The sequence below is a fragment of the Orycteropus afer genome, unplaced genomic scaffold (genome assembly GCF_000298275.1).
Source record: "Orycteropus afer afer isolate SDZICR_OR568_19922 unplaced genomic scaffold, OryAfe1.0 scaffold00200, whole genome shotgun sequence".
In the NCBI taxonomy this organism is placed as follows: domain Eukaryota; kingdom Metazoa; phylum Chordata; class Mammalia; order Tubulidentata; family Orycteropodidae; genus Orycteropus; species Orycteropus afer.
In genome coordinates, this window is record NW_006921787.1 from 398,505 (window position 1) to 416,258 (window position 17,754).

The following is a 17,754-nucleotide window of genomic DNA, read 5'->3' on the forward strand; positions in this document are numbered from 1 at the left end:
ATTAATATCAATCTTCTGGATTTCTATCTGTAGATTTAGAATCATTTCTAATTTTTCATTTATTTTGTCATTTTGTTTTTGTATTTTATTCCAAAATTCTTGTAAGGTTTCTTCTGTGTTTTCTTTGGTCTGTCTCTCAATCCTTTGAAGATACCTAAATATAATTCCTTTGAATTCCTTGTCAGAGTGTTCCAATGGTGCTTCTTCCTCAAGGATGTGTTCTAGGCCTGTATCCTGTTCCCTTGTTTCTACCACTTTATCCTGCTTCTTTGTGTGGACTGTGATGGTCTGTTGTTTCCGAGGCATCATGGCATTGTTGTATTAAATCTTTGTTAACTGTTTATGAAGAGCAGTCAAGTGTGATTCAGGCTCTTCTTGGTGGTTTTTTATTGTTGGCCCGTTGGTGGAGAAGGAAGCAGTGGCTCTCGTTCAGTAAGTGAAGTTGCAAGATGTGTGGGTGTAGTTGTGTCTTATGGGGACTATTATTGTCTCCCAGTCAGTTAGACACAAATTACAATTGAATAACCATCAAAAAACTAAAAGCCCATGGACGAAAAACACCCCATGTAATCACACAGGAACAGTAATCAAAAAAAGAAAAATGGGCATCCATTTTTCTCTTTTCTTCCTCTCATGCCTTTTTAATGACCTTTTACTTTCTTCATGGATGATGGTCCTGATGTTATCCCATAGTTCCTCTGGTTTTCGGTCATTGGTGTTCAATGCATGAATTCTATTCTTTAAATTTAATTCAAGTGGTATATAATCAAGGTCATATTTTGGCTCTCATGGACTTGTTTTAATTGTCTTGAACTACTACAACTTGCACTTGCATGTCAGGAGCTGATAGTCTGTCTGTTCTGTTCCACAGTCAGCTCCTGTTCTTGTTTTGACTGATGATATTGGGCTTCTCCATTGCCTCTTTCACACATGTAGTCAATCTCATTCTTGTGTATTCCATCTGACAAAGTCCACGTGTATAGTCACTGTTTATATTTTTGAAAAAAGGTATTTGCAATAAATAAGTCATTGACCTTGCAAAATTCTATCATGTGATCTCCAGTGTCATTTCTGTCCCCAAGGCCATAGTTTCCATCTACTGGTGATTCTTCCTTGTTTCCAACTGTTGCATTCCAATCAACAGTAATAATCAACACATCTTGATTGCATGTTTGGTCGATTTCAGGCTGCAGAAGTTGGTAACAATCTTCAATCTCCTCATTGGCTTTGGTGGCTGGTGTGTAAATTTGAATAATAGTATTATTAACTCCTCAGAAGGAAGGTTGGGCATTCTACTTCTGTAGTGATACTGCCTCAGAAACCCAAGAAGGGGTCGCTATGAGTCGGATCCAACTCAACAGCAGTGAGGAATTATTAACTGGTCTTCCTTGTAGGTGTATGGATATTATCCTATCACTGACAGCATTGTACTTCAGGATAGATTTTGAAACATTCTTTGTGGTGATGAATACCACAGTATTTCTCCTCAATTTGTTTTTCCTGGCATAGTAGATCATATGGTTTTTGTTGCTCATCTTCTGGCCCCATCAGTTTTTCATAAAGCTCATAAAGTTTTCCAGTAATATATCAGACAGTATTTCACTGCTATTTGTGAGGTTTTCACTGGTAAATTCTTTGGAAGTGGATGGTTCCTTCCTTTTTCCAAATCTTAATCTGGTTCTGTTGAAACATGTTCACCATTGGTGACCCTGTTGGTATTTGAAATATCAGTTGCATAGCCTCCAGCCTGAGAGCAACACGCAAACTATCAGAGTATGGCAAACTGACAGATGTGTGGTGGTATATGGTTATATATTTATCAATTTCTGCTTTTGATTCTATTATTTTTGCTTTCTATATTGTAAAGACATATATTATTAATCCAAAACTAGTTGTTTTATCTTCCTATTGAATTGATTCTTTCAATTATGATGAAATATCCATCTTTATCTCAAAAAATTCTTTTGAACTTAAAGTTAGCTTTACCTTATGTTAATATAGCCATAGCAGTTTTCCTTTCCATTTGTTGAAGCATCTCAATTGGTATTACATCAATTTCTGGAGCCTAGTTTTCATCAAAATTTCAGTATCATCAATTCTTGATCATATGTTACCTCCTGAAATGGTTGAATATTAATCAATTCTTTTTGGTATAATGACTCTGTACTGAGCAGTGAATTGCTTTAATATGCCTCTTCTAGCCATGGTCTTGTAACTCAAACAAAATAATTGGTTGTTGTTGTTATGTGCCGTTGAGTCAGACCCGACTCATAGCAACCCCTCCTTGGGTTTCCAAGGCAGTATCACTACGGAAGTAGATTGCCCCATCTTCCTTCCGAGGAGTGGCTGGTGGGTTTGAACTGCCAGCCTTCTGGTTAGCAGTCAAGTGCCTTAGGCACTATGCTACCAGAGCTCCCGAAATAATTGGTTGGGACTATGAAATAAAGTTTTTGTGGGCCACCAAGAGATTGGACAGTTTCTCTAATGTGAATAAGCTATGTGGAAATCTCTAGGGGATGGGACTATGCAAACAAGGTGTGTGGACCCTTGTAGGGGATTGGTCAGTTTTGCTGTCCCACTAAGCTTAAGGGGAGCCAATCCCAGAGGTTGGAGGGGGACCTCACAACCATCAAGAAGAAAAGCCAGGAAAAGAATGTGTCCTTTGGACCCAAGGTCCATATGTTGAGAAACTAGTAGACCCAAGTGATAGGGAGAGCTGTAAAAGTGTATGTGAGAGCAGCACTAGACAGTGGGAACCAGGAGGCCAGCATGAGATGGTGTGGTGGGCTTCCTGACCTGTGGAGCAAGGCATCTACAACAGGCTTCCCAGGCCATGGAGTGAGGCAAGCTACAGGAACAAAATAAGTAAATAAATTTTTCCTGGCCCAAGAAACAAGAGAACTGAGATCCTCCCTCCAAGAGACTATCCAGTGGAGTGGGGTGCCTCCAGGCACTTATTGCTGGAGTGAGGGCTAAGGTCAAGAGCAAGGGTCCAGGCAGAGTGCAGGGTCCCAACAGGAGGAGCCAAGGAGAAACTGTCCTAATCGAAAAATTGTATCCTGAGTTATTCTTGTTACTTCCAAGTTGATCCTGATCCTGAATTGTAACCTGTTACTTCCCTAAAAATACTATAATCATGATCACAATCTGAGGGTTCTCTGTGGCCATTGCAATGAATATTGAATCCTCAGAGAAGTAGAGAGTACCATGGGAGGGACAGCTGTTGTTAGAATTGGTAAAAAGTTTAGAGAGTGGAGGTATGCCTGACTTGCATCTCATAGGAAGCAGCTTTGGGGTGATGCTGATTTGATTATCCTCCCCCCTCATGAAGTTAGAGGGCCTCTGATGCATGTCATTTTTACACCCTGTATTTCTTCTATCTTTTTCTTCAAAATTTTTTTACTTATTTTTTCCTGTTGTTGAGAAGACACACAACAAATCATACACCAATTCCTACATGCACAATTTAGTGACACTGATTACATTCTTTTAGTTGTGCAACCATTCTCTTTGCCTTTCTGAGATGTACCTCCCCCATTAACATAAACTCACCATCCTCTAACGTTTCCCTATTTAATCTTTTGAGTTACTGTTATCAATTTGATCCCATATACAGGTAGTTCTAAAAAAGAGTATAACACTCAAGGCAGACTTTTTTCTTTTCTTTTCTCTTTTTATTAATTCAGCTAAAGTATTGTTCAGTTTTAGAAGATTTCAGGGGAAATTTTTGGTTTTAGGTCGAGACATTATCTCAAGGCATTACTTTCAGTTGTTCATCCACTCTCCATGGCTCCAGAAAGTCTGGAGTCTAATTAGAAATTGAAATTCTGTTCTACATTTCCCCACTTTTGATCAGGATTCCTCTATAGAATCCTTAATCAAACTGTTCAGTAGTGATAGCTGGGTTCCATCCAGTTCTGGTTTAATGTAAAGGTGACTTTTGCTTATGGAGGCAATTAGCCACATATTCTGTATACTCCTTCTCTTCCTCTTTTTTTTTTTTCTGATGCTTCCTGTGTCATTCAATTTTTTGCCCATATAATCCTTCAATATTGCAACTTGAGGCTTGATTTTTTTTCCTTTCTTTCAGCTTGTAAAATGCCTAACATAATTCTTCCCTTTTGGTTTTCTATGCCAAAAAATTTGGAAGGCAACTACCTAACTAACCAACTGGAAGTGATCCATATTCATGCCCATTCCAAAGAAAGGTGATCCAACAGAATGAGGAAATTATTGAAAAAACTCATTAACATCACATGCAGGCAAAATTTTGCTGAAGAAAATTTTAAAATAGTTGCAGTACTATATCAACAAGGATTCAGAAGTGGGATTCAGAAGAAGATATGGATGAGGGATTTTACTGCTAATGTCAGATGGATCTTGGCTGAAAGCAGAGAATATCAAGATTTTTACATGTGTTTTATTGATTATGCAAAGGCTTTCCTGTGTATGGATCATAACAGATTCTGGATAACATTGTGAAGAATGGGAATCCCAGAACACTTAGGGCACTGATGTGGAAATTGTACTTAGAGCAAGAAGCAGCCATTCGAACAGAACAAGGGGATACTATGTGATTTAAAATCAGAAAAGGTGTGCATCAGGGTTATATCCATTTCCCACACTTAATCAATCTGAATGTTAGGCAAATAATCTGAGAAGCTGGACTACAGGCAGTCCCTGAGGTACAAATGAGATCCATTCTTAACTGTGTCTTTAAGAATTTGTAAATAAGTCAGAACAGGTACATAATGCCCTTATTTAGCCCTTAGTGTGAGAAAAGGCTGGAAGCTTTTCAATGATTTATAAACTACATGTGCAGCAAGTGAAAGTGATTGTAATGAAGAACTCATTGCAAGCGGGAGTTGGTTCAGTTGTTTCAAAGTGAGGGCAAATTTACATAACACTAAAGGGCAAGTTCCGTAGTGATACTGCCTCAGAAACCCAAGGAGGGGTCGCTATGAGTTTGGGCCGACTCGAAGGCAAACAACAACAACAACAAAGGGCAAGTAAGAGTTGTCCATAAATCAGACATTCTTATATGAAGAATACTGCATCAGGATTAGACAAAGTTGTTGTTGTATGAAGAATACAGCATCAGGATTAGACAAAGACTCATTAACAATCTGAGATCTGTGGATGACATAACCTCCCTTGCTGAAAGTTAAGAGGACTTGAAAGATTTACTGACGAAGATCAAAGACTATACATAGCCTGCAATATGGATCATACCCAATATAAAGAAAACAAAAACCCTCACAACTGGACCAATAAGCAGCATAGCGATATATAGAGGAAAATATTAAAATTTTCAAGGATTTCTTTTTACTTGCATCCACAATCAACGCCCATGGAAGAATCAGTCCGAAATCAAATGATGTATTGCATTGGGAATCTCTGCTACAAAAGACTTCTTTAAAGTGTTAAAAAGCAAAGATGTCTAAGGGCAACCTTTTTGGGGGTTTCCCCACTTTCTCCCAGATGAGTAAGTCTGGACTTTTTTATTATTTTGAATTTTGTTCTGCATTTTTTCCCATTCTTTCCAAGATCTCCTCTGGTCCTGATCAGAGTATTCAATAATGGTAGCAGGGCATCATCTAGTTCTTCTGGCCTTAAGGTACTGGAGTCTATGGTTCTTGTGGTCCATTAGTCCTTTGGACTAATTGTTTCCTTGAGTCTTTTTCTTCACAAATCTTTTCTCCAGAAGGGGAGAGATCAATGGTTGCATCTTACACGGCTATTTGCTCACTTTCAAGACTCCAGTTGCTACCCACCACAATAAGGTGTAGAACATTGTTTCTGTGAACTATGTTATGTCAATTGACTTAGCTGCCCCTTGAAACTGTGGTCCTAAGCCCTCAAGCCCAATGATTCATTCCCACAAGGTATTTGTTTATGGCTAGGAAGTTATCACTTTGCCCTCTCTTTGCTTCACTATATACATTAATATATTAACAGCACATAGAAATAAGTATGTACAAATATCCTCTGCCAAACCTATATATGGTCATAGGTATAGTTCTGTTTGCCTACACATGCATGTTCAGGTTGCATGTCTGGCTGTGAGTCTACCTGTAGACTCCTGTTGGTTATTACTGATACTGCAGGATTGTGTGTGTATTTACCTCTGTTGTCTATAATTCTTGTGCATTTCTCAGTGTCTTCCTTTGCCTTGGTGATATTGTGCTTATCTCTCCCTTATTGTGTATTGCCTTGCCCTTCACCCAAATTAATATGTTTCTATTATGTAGCTAAGGAGATCGGGTGGCATAGTGCCTAAGGTATCTGACTGCTAACCAGAAGGTTGTTGGTTCAAACCCACCAGCCACTAAGCAGAAGGAAGATGGGGCAATTTACATCCGTGAAGATTTACCACCTTGGAAACCCAATGGAGGTCGTTATGAGTTGGAATCAACTTGATGGCAGTGAGTTTTGGTTTTTGTGTTTTTTTTCCCCTTTAATTTTATTATCTAGCTACTGTTTTTTCCTTTCTTCTCTCCTCATCCTTAGTAACCATCAAAGAATGTTTCTTTCTCTGTGTAAACCTTTCCTTCACTTTTTAAGGAGTAAAAAGTGACCACTTTTTAATAGTGGTCTCATACAATATTTGTCCTTATGTGATTGACTTATTTCACTCAGACCTGGAACTGAACTCACCCCCCAGGGATTATTTTGCAGCCAAACAACAGACAAGCCAATAAAGTGAACAATAACATTTGTGGGGAATGTCCTCCTCAGAATAATCAACCATACAAGACCAGAGAGCAGCATTTGTCCCTAAACAAAGCTCAGAAGGCAGGAAGCAGGAGGAAAAAATTAATAAGGGGGACCCACGCAGAAAGCAGGAAGAGCACTACTATATTGAGGGAATTGCAACTATAGAAAAGAATATGTGTACAAATGTTGAATGAAAAATTATTTGCTCCATAAAGTTTCACCCAAACCACAAAAAGAAAGAAAGGAAAGGGAAGGGAGGGGATGAAAAAAGAAAGAAGGAAGGAAGAAGAGATGTCACTTTGGGGACCCAAGCCATGGTATTTTTCAATTGCCTCATATGCATGGGAAAGCTGGACAATGGATAAGGAATATCAAAAAAGAATTGGTGCCTTTATATTATGGTGTTGGTGAAGAATATCGAAAATACCATGAACTTCCAGAAGAACAAACAGATCTGTCTTGGATGAAGTACAGGCAGAACGATCCTAGAAGTGAAGACAGTGAGACTTCACCTTCTCAAACTTTGGCCATGTTGTCAGGAGGCATCAGTCCCTGGAGAAGGACATCATGCTTGGTAAAGTAGAGGGTCAGGAAAAAAGAGGAAGCCCTTTGCTAAAGGGACAAGGAGGCGGCATCTTTTGACCTCCTAACAGCACAAGAGGAAGACAGAATCACCATCAGCAGCCCAAGGCCTGTTCCTATGAGACCAGACATGCTGCCACCTTCTAGCCCTTTTACCAACCTTGACACCAATCGTCCCTCCTGTAGCACCCACCACCTCTCTGCTGGGTTCAATAATTTGCTGCAGTGGCTACACAGAACTCACAGATTATGGGGTTTATTAGGGAAGCAACAAGCTACAATTCAAATTCAGGAATGTACTTAAGATAGAGCAGTGTGTCTCTCTCAGCAGTGTGTCTATCTCAGCTGGCAGTCGGATTCCCCCCTCTGCCTCTAGGAGAGCTCATTTTAAGCCTAGCAGAGTGGCAAAACTGACCAATCCCAACATCAGAGTTCTACACACCTGAGAGTGAACTTTCTCAGAAGATTACTTGGTGCAGCTCCGACAGAAATACCCCAGGTGGATGACTTTAACCATCAGGAGTTTAAAAGCAGCTACTCAGTTGTTCAAGGCAAATTCCATCACAGAGTTAATTGCCAGTCTTATTATAGGAAATAATTACTACCAGCTGCCCAGCCATGTTGACAGATATTTACATGGTCCCACCCAGTAATCTGGTGGGAGTTACCAAGACTATGGCTAGAAAAGCCACACCATGTAATTCAGTACACCATGCCCTTCAAGGAGGTACATTGACACGATGACTGTGACAATGGGCTCAAGCATAGCAATGATTTTGAGGGTGGCCCAGGACCAGGCAGTGTTTTGTTCTGTTGTACATAGAGTAAATTTGAGTCTCAGGTCACCTAACAACAATAGGTTTTTTGCTTAGTGTTTGCGTATCTTTTTATATAGTTTACAATTTGTGTCCTTATGTCCCTTTTGAGATGTCTCCTGTAAACAACACAATTATTTTTTTAACTCAGTCTAACAATGTCTTTTAATTGGAATGTCTAGTCTACCATCTTGTTATTTGTTTTTTATTTGGTAGGTTATGCTTTTTTTTTTTTTTTTAACCCCATTTCTCTTTTCCTGCCTTAAAGAAAAATAGAAAATATACCATGGTGGTTTAGTTTGTGTGTCAACTGGGCTGGGCCTGGTTGAGTGGCTGAGCAGCTGGTTTGGTAGTTTTTCCCCATGATGAGACTGGCAATCAACTCCATGGTGGGACCTACCACAAGCAGCTGAATAGCTGCTTTAGGGATGTGGTAATGCTTCTCATATATAAGCAACAGCTTTGGGATGGTCTCTAGCTTGTGACACACATGAACCCTGCATGTAGCCGAGTCATTGTTCAGCAAGCTGCCATGGTCTGCTGATCTTGGGACTTTCAATGGACTTGAATTAACAGCCTGCCATGTGGTTTGTCTGTGCCTTTTTATTTGTCAGCCTTGGATTTGTCCGTCTCAGCAGCCAGCCGCTGAGTGAAGAAAAGCCTCCAGCTTCAGTGGGCCAGGAGCAGGAGGCAGAGCTGAAGCCCAAGGTTGAGGGGTTTTCACCCAGCCCCTAGAGTCTGGCACTTTGAACTTGGACTTAAAGCCTCCAAACTGTTCCTGCATCGTCCCCATAATTGGTTGCAGATCGAAGCATTATGATCTTTCGAGGGCTTTCATTGACTAATTTCAAAGGTAAATCAAAAGGCTTTCTTCCCAGTCTATCTTAGTCTGGAAGCTCTGCTGACATCTGTACAAGCCATCATCGACAGATGGGTGGTAGCTGTGGATGAGGTACATTGCTGGGAATCAAAGCCAGGTCTCCTACATGGAAGGGGGAATTCGACCACTGAAACATCCCTGCCCCTTACTGCTATCTTTACTACTGCCATTTGCTCTCTCCTCACCTTTCACACTCTATTTTTCTTTATGCCTATGAACTAAACAAACCCTGGGTGCATAATGGTTAGCACTTGGCTGCTAACCAAAAGGTTGGCAATTTGAACACACCAGCTATCTGTGGGAGAAAGTTATGACAGTCTGCTTCCATAAAGACTTATAGCTGTGGAAATCATATGGGGCAGTTCCACTCTGTCCTGTAGGGTTACTATGTGTTGGAATCAACTTAATGGCAGTGAGTTTTTGGTTTTCTATGAACTAATAACGTTATTGTTAGGTGGCACTGAATTGATTCTGACTCATAGTGACCCTACGTGACAGAGTAGAACTGCCCCATAGTGTTTTCTTGGGTGTAAAGCACTTGACTGCTAACCAGAAGGCTGGCGGTTCAAACCCACCAGCCACTCCTCGGAAGGAAGGTTGGGCAATCCTACTTCCGTAGTGATACTGCCTCGGAAACCCAAGGAGAGGTCGCTATGAGTCGGGGCCGACTTGACAGCACATAACAACAAACAACAACATCTTTAAGGAAGCAGATCGCCAGATCTTTCTCCTGTAATCCTTCTGGGTAGGTTCAAACCACCAACCTTGCAGTTAGCAGCCCAGTGCTTATATGTGAACTAATAATACTTGCTGGCTGGACAAATGCTAGCAATAGTGAGTGTTATAGTCAGTATTTAAAGCTGTTTATGCTTTAAAGAAAATGTTGTAAATTGCTTTAAAAAAAAAAAAAAAGTTTTTCTGTACATGCTTCTTTGAAATTTCTGAAATGAGAAGGCTATTAAAATTCAACCAAGGAGTCCTGGGTGGTGTAAATAGTTAAGTGCTCAACCACTAACCAAAACGTTGGTTTGAACCCACCCAGAGGCACCTTGGAAGAAAGGCCTACTTTCTACTTCCAAGTGATCTACTTCCAAGGGGTCACAGCCTTGAAAAGCCCATGCAGTGGAACTATAGCATTTCTCCAATTTGTAGCCTTCTAATAACTTTTGTCATTTAAGCAAATTCTTACTTTTCTTTTGAAAGATATATACTTTGGAAATATTCTTTCACCCATTCATTTCTGCAAAGAAAACACTACCTTTGGAGACAGATCATTTGAATGAGCTCTAGTTATTTGGGACTGAACATCAATTACTCTTCCACTCTACTAGAGAATCCCCTGATAATTCCCCTTCTCAGTTGCCAAGAGATGTCAACAGACATCCTATATAATGTCATTCTTCCTGTACTGATGACCTTAGATTTATGTCTCTTGCCTCAACCTGTGACCATTTTATTATCCGGCTTCTGAGTGTCTTTCTGATTACTTCATTTGGATAGGCATTGACACCTCAAAGGGCAGTTCTAAAGGACAGTTTCCATTATCTCTGCTTTCAAGCCTCTTATTATACATTGTTTACAGGGGATAATAAGCTTCCTCTCTTTCTTTATTCTCTGCACACACACAATTGCTAGTTTTTTTCTTTTTTTTTTTTTTAATCAGAACTCAAAACCTAGATTTCAAATGATTTTTTTTTCTCTCTTGAAAATCGATGCCAATTTCGACTGTTTTCTGAATGGTATTTTATTTGTTCTCTCTGCTGAGAGCTTATTTATTATTGTTTAAAATTGCAACTGCAATATCCTTCCATTTAAATCTTTTAAAACGCTTGTGTATTTACAGGATTTTTGTAGTTAATCTCAAGTTTTTAGGAAAATGTGTATAATTCTCTCATTATTCCCATTTAGATTCACTACATATATTCTGGGCTAAATTCTATTTTATCATAATCATTTTAGTATTCTCTTGTTCATTCTTCTTTGTCCAATATTAATTAATTCAGTGATTATTGACCCACCCATATACTACACTGGATTAGATGTCAATAACATCACAATAAAGAAGATAAACACATTTTTTTGTGTTTATAAAGACAACACTCCAGTAAAGGAGATAGAGCAGACTTTTTTTTTTTTTTTTTTCCATTCAACATTTATTAGTGCTTAGCATAGTGCCTAAGGCACTTGACTGCTAACCAGAAGGCTGGCGGTTCAAACCCACCAGCCACTCCTCGGAAGGAAGGTTGGGCATTCCTACTTCCGTAGTGATACGCCTCGGAAACCCAAGGAGGGGTCGCTATGAGTCTGGGCTGACTCGATGGCAAATAACAACAGCAACAACAACAACAAGCACTCAGTAAGGAGCTCTGGTGGTGCAGTGCTTAAGGCATTTGACTGCTAACCAGAAGGTTGGAAGTTCAATCCCACCAGCCACTACGGAAGGAAGATGGGGTGATCTACTTCCCTAAAAACCTCAAGAAACCCAGTGGGGCTCACTCTGAGTTGGAATTGACCCTATGGCAGTGGGTTTGGTTTTTGGAACTCTCTCGCCGATTACAAGTAAAAATCCTAAATAGAATACAAAAACCAACTGCCTAAATGATATTAAAAGCAAATAACAGCAAACAGGGGAGTGAATTAAAAACTTGAAAAAATTACTTGGAATTAAGTTTCCAAGGTTGTCTTCCCTTCCTTTTTTGATTTTGACCCAAGGGTAACCTGGCAACCTGAGTCAGAGGACTGCACAGCAGGTGCAGAAAGTAAAAATTCCAAGAGAAACCCTCTCTTTCTGGCCAGAGAACTGAGAAAGGGGGCTCTTGTGAGCTGAAAACTACAGGGAAATAGGAAATATGTTTTCTTTTTCTTCTCTTTTTTCTGTCTTGGCCCAGTTACGAAGCCAGATCTACTTGCAGAGTACACTGCTGTGGTGGCAGCAAGGACACCTAAAACCTCAAACAAAACTATCTTTATGGTCACAGGAACCAGGATAAGGGGCCTCAAGGAGTCAGATGATATGTGAGAAGTGCCAGAGAGAATTTAATTGGAGAAGGATATCTGCTAATTCTGTGTATGAATTTATACAAGCCCTGAGCTTATCCTGGAGCTGCAAATGCACAGACCAAACCAAAGAAAGCATAGCATAGGATTAGAGAGCTGCACTAGTTTATAAATGACTGCTTAAGTCTTAAGGCTGACCCCTAAAGGGCTCATTCATTGAGCTGACTCAAACAGCATAGCTAAATCTTAGAAAGCAGCACTAAAATTGAACACTGCCCAGAGAAGGTAAAACAGAACTTGAGTGCCTTCTAAAACAAACAATAAAATCAACATTCTCAAAGAATTTAAACAGGATCAAATCTTACAACATAATATTTAGTATGTTCCAGATACAATGTAAAATTACTCCATATACAAATAACAAGGAAAAGATTATTATTTTTCAAGGACAAAGATGGTTAACAAATGCTAACCCTGAGATGGCCCAGATACTGGAATTAGCAAAGTCTTTATGCAGCTATTACAAACATGCTTGAAATGAATGAAAAGATAGACATTCTGAACAGAGAAATAGGAACTATTAAGAAGAAACAAGTGGGAATTTTAGAACTGAAAAATGCAATTGTTCTAGTTACCTAGTGCCACTCTGACAAGAATATATACCACAAATGGGATGTCCTTAAACAGAAGTTTATTGTCTTACAGTTTGGAGGCTTTAAGCCCAAGTTCAAAGTGCCAGGCTCTAGGGGCTGGGTGAAAGCCCCTCAACCTTGGGCTTAATTTCTGCCTCCTGCTCCCAGCCCACTGGAGCTAGACAGCTGTTGGCTGCTGAGACTGACAAACCCAAGGTTGATAAATAAAAAGGCTCAGTCCCACTGTTACCAAACCACATGGCAGGCCATTAGTTCAAGTCCATTGTAAGTCTCAAGGTCGGCAGAGCATGGCAGGCTGCTGAACAACGACATGGCTCCATGCAGGGTTCAAGTGTGCCATAAGCTAGGGAACATTCCCAAAGCTGTTTCTTCTATATGGCAAGCAGACCACACACCCAAAGGCAGCTACTCAGCTGCTCACAGTAGATTCCACCATGGAGTTGATTACCAGTCTCCCCATGGGAAATACTACATCCAGCTGCCCAGCCACTCAACTGGGCCCAGCCAAATTGACACACAAACTTAACCACCACAGCAATATAAAATAAAAATTCATTGTATTGGCTCAGGAGTAGATTGGAGATCACAGAGGAAAACCCCTGAAGATAGATCAATAGAAATTTTCCAATCTGAAAAATCAAAAGAGAGAAGATTTAATATAAAATAAGCAGAACTTCACAGATCTGGGGAACGATATCAAAATGTCAAACATTTATGCCATTGGAATCCAAGAGCAAGAAGAGAAAGAGGGGAATTCTTAAAACTTACGAAATGTGGTGGAAAACATAAATTTACACGTTCAAGAAGATCAGTGAACCCCAATCAGGATAATCTTGAAGAAAATCATGCCAAGACACATCATAGCCAAACTGTAAAAGCAAGGAAGGAAGGAAAGTAAATGGAATAAAAGAAAAAAGGGGAAAAGAAACTGTGAAAGCAGTCAGATAAAAACAACACATTACTTATTGGAGGAGCATGATCTGAATGATGGTAGATTTCTCATCTGAAACCATGGTACATCTTTAAAGTGCTGGATGAAAACAAAACTGTCAGCTCGCATTAGAGAGATGCAAATCAAAACAACAATGAGATAACATCTTGCTCCAGCACTAGTATCAAAGTTCAACAAGACAGAAAATAACAAATGCTGGCGAGGTTGTGGAGAGATTGGGACTCTCATACACTGCTGGTGGGACTGTAAAATGGTACAACCATTGTGGAAAGCAGTATGGCGATTCCTTCAAAAGTTGGAAATACAAATACCATTTGACCCAGCCATCCCATTACTAGGTATATACCCTAAAGAAGTGAGAGCCATAACAAGAACAGATATATGCACGCCGATGTTCATCGCAGCACTATTTACAATAGCCAAAACTTGGAAACAACCTAGGTGTCCAACAACTGAGGAATGGATAACCAAACTTTGGTACATTCACACAATGGAATACTATGCAACGCTAAAGAATAATGTAGAATCTGCAAAACACCGCATAACGTGGATGAACTTGGAGGACATTATGCTGAGCGAAATAAGTCAGTCACAAAAGGACAAATATTGTATTAGTCCGTTATTGTGAAAGTTAAGGAAAGGTTTATATATTGGAGGACATTTTCTTTGTTGGTTACCAGGGGTGGGAGGGAAGGGGAGGGAATGCTGTTAGATAGATAGAGATAAATATTGATTTGGGTGAAGAGAAGGGCAATGTACCAAATGTGAGTGACCAATATGGCAGCATTGAGGATGAGAAAGACAGAGAGAGTTACATGGGCAGTACAAACAACAAATATGAACCCCTTTGTAAATACAATACTGAGTTGTTAATGAAAGCAAACATGGGTATAGGGACGGATAGATGGGTGAACAAGCTAAACAATTATGTATGTCTAAATGGAGAGTGTATCCAAGATCATATACAGGGTTGGCAGACAATGGGCCTCTCGAAGAGTATGAAGGGATGGACACTGGGAGGAGGTAACTATGGGGAGGAAGTGGGAGGGGAGCTGCTGCATTGTAAATTTTGGTCAATGACATGAGACAAAGTATATGTGAACTGCTGTATGAAAAGTGAATTTACTCTGTAAATCTTCACCCAAATCCTAATAAAAATAAAAAATAAAAAAAAACTGTCAGCTCGCAATCCTATGCCCAGCAGAAATGTCCTTCAGAAATTAAGGCAAATTTTTTTGAAAAATTCAGATGAACTAAAACTAACAGAATTTGTCACCAGTGTAAAATGCAAAATGCAACGAACTGCAATCAAGTCAGACCAGACTCATAGCGACCCTTTCTTGGGTTTCTAAGGTGGTATCACTATGGAAGTAGATTGCTCAACCTTCCTTCGGAGGAGAGGCTGGTGGGTTTGAACGACCAGCCTTCTCTTTAGTAGTCAAATACCTTAGCCAATACACTAAAGGAAATTTGAATTTTCTGGAATGAAGGAAGAGTAACAGAAGGAATAAATATTTGGATAAATACAATGGACTATTTTCCTCTTGTAAAGTACTTTAAAATGTGTATTACAGTTGAAAGCAAACATTATAACATTGTCTAGTGGGGTTTTCAGTGTATGTAGTTATAGTACATATGACAATGTAACATAAAGGGTGGCAGAGGAAAGGGATCAATATGGTTGTAAGCCTTGTACATTTTCCTTAAAGTGGGAAAATATTAACTGTAAGTAAATTATAAAAGAGTAAAATATGTATGCTGTTATCCTTAGAACTACTACAAAAGAAAAATATATATATATGTATAGCCAAACAATAGATGAATTTATATGGAATAGTAAAGAATATTCAAACATATGCTGAATGAAATTAGTCAGTCACAGAAGGACAAATGTTGTATTGGTCCACTATTATAAAAAGTCAAGGAAGAGTTTATAAATAGAAGGAAATTTTCTTTGTTGGTTACCAGGGATGAGAGGAGAGGGAAGGGAAAATTCCTAGATAGGTTGGGGGTGAGGTGGGGAATACAAACACACACACACACACACCAAGGATTATTAGTGGTTATCGGGGTGGAGTGGGGGAAGGGGAAGCTTTTGTTTGGGGGACATTGAGTTTATGCTAATAGGTAGTGCAATATTTTGGAAAAAGATAGCAATAATGATGGCACAACAAGAAAGATGTAATCAATGTCCCTGAGTTGTAAATATGGGAGTTGTTGGCAAATATCTTGTGCATGGTTTCACCACAATAAAAGTAAAAAAAAAAAAAAAAAAAGAATATTCAAACAATCTAGAAGAAGATAGGAAAAGAGGGAAACAGGGACAATAAATCATAGCAGAAATACCACAAGTGAGTGGCTTTAAAAACTGAAATTTATTATCTCACAGTTAGAAAGCTAGAAGTTGAATTCAGGGTACTAGCTGTAAGGGACGACTTTCTATTTCTGTTGACTCTGGAGGAAGGTCCTTGTCTCTTTTGAGCTTTTGTTCCTGGGTGCCCTTCATATGGCTTAGCATCTCCTAATCTGCTCTTTTTATAACTCAGAACAGATTGATTAAAAATATCCCCTGCACTAATACTATTTCATTAAGATAAAAAAAGAAAACTCATTCCCAAATGGGATTATAACCACAAGTGAAAGGATTAGGATTTACAACACTTACTTTAAAAACCATAAAAACCAAACTCACTGCCATTGAGTTCATTTGACTCATAGAGATCCCTCCATGGGTTTCTGAAATGGTATCTCTAGAGAAGTAGATTTCCCAGTCTTCCTTCTGAGGAAGCTGGTGGGTTTGAACTGCCAGCCTTCTGGTTAGCAGTCAAAGGCCTTAGACACTACACTACCAATTCCATCCATAACACATACCTTAACAAATTTAAAAGACTTAAAACAATACCTTTTTTTTTCTGACCATCATGAAATTAAACTAGAAATCAATAACAGAAAAATATCTACAAAATCTCTAAATATTTGTAAATTAATAGAAAAAGAGTATTAGCGCATTTGAGTACACTTTGAGTTTTAATTAATAATAATGAATCAATATTGGTTCATCAATTGTAATAAATACACCATATTCATGTAAGATGTTAATAATAGGGAGGAATTGGGTGTAAGAACTTTCTAAGTTCTAAGGTCTAGTAGAGTCCTTGTAGCTATGTCATAGTTGGCTTTCTAGGGGGAAAAAAAAAAGATATGTGTACATTTAAGTATATAAGTTTGTTATAAATTTTACTGCTATCAACGATATGCAGCCACAGCTTACAAATAATATTAAATTATACACAAATGAAGCCTGTGGTCAGGATTCCATAATGTCCTCTGCTGCACATCCACTCTGAAGAGCCAGTGGCTCTTAATTGTATTTATTGTAAATTCCATATAGCTAATTGATTTACGTAAAGGACTTTCGTCAACTGTTGCAGAACTCTTGTATTTATAACCAGTCTATGGCTGCAAATGTTGAATGAATATCATCTCATGTGAACGCTAGTTGATAATTTTTTTGTGTGTTAATGAGGAAGACCCAAGCGAAACAGCAAATATATATGTTTGGACTTTACTCATTTGTTTCCTAAATTAGGTAATAATTTTCTGGAAGAATATTTATTTATATTTTTGTGTTACACCAATGTAACAGCTATAGATACAACATACTTTAAAATTTAATCTGCATTATTAACATTTTCTCCATCACTTTCTTAAGCCCATGCAAACAATAAAATGGTTAATCAAAGTCAGGTTTACAACACTTACCAATTTCCATGTTGTAAATATTTACATCATGGGAAGAGATACACAGTAGCAGACCATTATGCAGTATTTCTACCATACTGAAAAAATGGGCATGAATAAACTCAAGAACATAGAAGTAGTAAAATACTGAAAAGTAGTTAGTATAATTTATTCAATTATATCTAATGATAAAAACCAAAAAATAAAAAAAAAACTCACTGCCATCAAGTCAATTGGACTCATAGTGACCCCTCCTTGGGTTTCTGAGGTGGTATCTCTTCGGGAGCAAGGTAAGCACAGGCGTAGCACAGAGTAGCAGGCAGGAAGAACAGGAGGAAGGGGTGGAACCCAGGAAGCCAAAGAGAAGAGTGTTCAGCCAGGGGGCAGTTTAAGCATAGGCACTGAAACAAGACGGGC